Source organism: Quercus suber, unplaced genomic scaffold (assembly GCF_002906115.3).
Source record: "Quercus suber isolate HL8 unplaced genomic scaffold, Cork oak 2.0 scaffold_631, whole genome shotgun sequence".
Taxonomy (NCBI): domain Eukaryota; kingdom Viridiplantae; phylum Streptophyta; class Magnoliopsida; order Fagales; family Fagaceae; genus Quercus; species Quercus suber.
The window spans coordinates 1-3,172 of record NW_027070073.1 but is presented as its reverse complement, the minus strand read 5'-3'; the positions used below and the strand labels follow the sequence as shown (position 1 = coordinate 3,172).

Genomic DNA, 3,172 nt, shown 5'->3' with positions numbered 1-3,172 from the left:
TTTAAAACCCTAATTCGCGCTAATTAAGCGATTAGGGGACAAAATTACCGAATTTTACCAAAAATGGCAAAATTGAGTTAACTGCAGAATCATAAACTACTGACCTTAAGGGTCGTCCCAAAACAGACGGGACCTTATTCTGACTTTTAAACTAAAAGTTATTAAGGAAAAACAAATATTACTATAAATAGCAAAAACACTGTTATCGGGGCCTTAATGAAGGAATTCGCCTAAATTTTGGCGACGTTCATGGCATGAATCTAGATCAGATCGTCGTTTCCCTTCAACCTGCCAAATTTCATGCAATTCCGACACTGTTACCCCGATGCCCCCTATTGGCACCCCCCTTTGATCTTGCGTTGTGACTTCCTGCGCCCCTGCTGTTCAAGGAAGGCATGTGCTGTCTGTTCTACATCAGAAGCTGATGAGAGTTGAGTGGTATTAAGGACAGATGCATATCTGAGTTGACTGGTATTAAGGACAGATGCATATCTGAGTTGACTGGTATTAAGGACAGATGCATATCTGAGTTGACTAGTATTAACGACAGATGCATGTTTGCGTTGACTGGTATTAACGACAGACGCATCTCTGAGTTGACTGGTATTAAGGACAGATGCATATGAACTAGAAGAAGCAACTGGAGGTTTAAGGGATGATGGAGATGGTGAAAGGTTTGAGGAAGATGCGGATGGTCTAGAAGAAAATGGAGGTGGCAATGGATTTGAACTTTTAGAACTGGGTGATTTAGATGGAGACTGAAGTGGTGTAGAAGAAAATGTGGGTTGGTTTACATGTTGTGGCTTGTCTGTCACGGAATTACCTTTCCCCGAAGACTCGTTCGAAGATTTCAAGAACCAAGAGACTAGTTCGAAGATTTTACGAAGAAACCACCACATATTGTGTGTCCTTTCGCGATCAGTCCCCTCTTTGGTTGCTGAGAAAATAAGGACAACGTCTCAAAATGTGAAACACGAATTCTCAATTCAAAACAAAAATCTGACTAAGCTGACCACAAGTTAAATCTTTTGAATTTTTAGAAACTTTGTCAGAACATATAACTCATCTTCCCTTCTTCATCTGTTACATTATTGGGAGCTGTATGCAGAATTGGCTTAAAAGCTGGAGGCTGATTAGTGGAAGTCTGACAAGGCCCTGAGGCAGATAAATTTGGGGCCACTGAAGGTGAAGATTGAGGTGGTTTTTTGGAAGTTGGAGAAGAAGAAGCTGAAGAAGAAGTTGGAGGGGGTTCAGTGGTCCTAGGGAAAGATGCATATGATATAAAAGAAGCAAGTGGAGGTTTAAGGGATGATGGAGATGGACTAGAGGACGAGGGAGGTGGTTTAGACGAAGATTGTGATAGGTTTGAGGAAGATGTGGATGGTCTAGAAGAAAATGTAGGTGGCAATGGATTTGAACTTTTAGAACTGGGTCGTTTAGATGGAGACTGAAGTGGTGTAGAAGAAAATATGGGTTGATTAGAATAGGATATAGGTAGCAATGGACTTAAATATTTTGAATTTTTAGAAACTTTGTCAGAACTCGAAACATGCTGTGGCTTGTCTGTCACGGAATTGCTTTTCCCTGAATCTACTACAACTTTGATTTCATTAGAGGAAGGTGAAGAAGCACTTGGTTCTGACTTTGGTAAATCTTTTTTTTTCTGACTTTGGTAAATCTTTTTTCCCAATAGAAGGGTAGCCAGGACGAAATTCACGGAAATTTGTAAAGAAAGATTTCAAGAACCCAAAGACAACTGGGAAGATTCGAAATATAAACCACATATTGTGTGTCGTTTCGAGATTAATCCCCTCTTTGGTTGCTGAGAAAATAAGAACAATGTCTCAAAATGTGAAACATAGAATTCTCAATTCAATGAAAATCTGACTAGGCTGACCACAAGTTGTTGTCTTACTAGCAAGTCCACGGCACAATTTTTATACATACGCTGATATAATTTATTGTGATTGGGTAATAACAAAAATGGTGTAATCACAACAACTAATGTCAGCAGTTATAAAAAATGTTGTATCCTATGATATTTTTGTTTCCTCAAGTTCAAAACTTTAAAAATTCTATATTTTTTTAAATAAAAAATATATGGCTAAATTTTATTAGTAATAAAGAAAGAATCAAACTGTTCATTTGAAACGTACAGCACTAATCGGACTATATTGGACATATACATACACACACACACACACACACACATATATATATATATATCATATACCAAACATGAAAAAATTGGAAATTATTTTTGTTTTCAGAGAGTGAGTGAGGGCTTGCTGGTTCTGATGTACAAAAGAGAAAAGGTCGCAAAGAAAATGTGGAATCTCATAGATCTTCATGGTTCTGATCTACAAAAGTTAAAACAAAACATAACAAAAAGATCAGACAGCCAAGAGGCTGATTTCTTTCTTTACTATATCAACCTTTTTCCCTAGCTACCAAACAGAACAAAAAGATCAATTTTAAAAATCTGAAAAAGTAGATCATATAGAACTGTACCTCATCTTGTTAGAATGATTAAACACAGAGTAGAAGGGAGACCCACCTGGATTCTTGACTCAAACACTGACTGTCAGAATTCTGGTTCTGAACTGCACTCACAAACACTTGCAGACTCGTATGATAAAGGTTGACGAAGCTGTAAATTTCAAATATTTTTCGTGCCAAGATGTAGTAGAGTACGAACTAAACTGGCAAAAGACTAGGGTGTCCGAGGCTCGTTCATCTCTAGACTGCCTAAAGCACACGCATGGTTTCTTATTTAATACTAAAAAAAACACAAATATAAGTAGCGTAAAACTTTTTTTGTGTGTCACATCGGACTTTCCTATTAGTGAGTTCATGACAGGAACTAAAATGGAAATAATTTTTTAATTTCAAGATAGGTGTAAAATTAATTTAGAAACCAAAATGAGATTAGGCTCAAAATGTAGGATTCACCTTGTTGCTTCACATGTTATGATTTGTTATAGGTTCTACCACGTGTATGGTCTTCAAAAGAAAAAGTAAAATTCTACTCTTTTTAATTTTTCTTCTCTTCTTTATTTTTTATTAAAATTAATAAATATATTATACAAGATATAGATATAGTAAATTAGTAAAATTGATTATATTATATTATAAATTATATAATATAATGTGTATTTTTTTTTTTTTGAGA

General features: G+C 35.9%; 1 protein-coding gene across 1 annotated transcript in view; it reads right to left on the bottom strand.

Annotated features, from left to right (window-relative positions):
* The window catches only part of LOC136064132 (probable RNA helicase SDE3), a 13,789-nt gene extending 11,024 nt beyond the window's left edge, over nt 1-2,765 (bottom strand). Inside the window, exon 1 of the mRNA XM_065765469.1 lies at nt 2,558-2,765. The gene's annotated coding sequence lies outside the window, so the exon portion shown is untranslated. The remainder of the gene's footprint in view (nt 1-2,557) is intronic.
* Between the last annotated feature and the right edge of the window lie 407 nt (nt 2,766-3,172).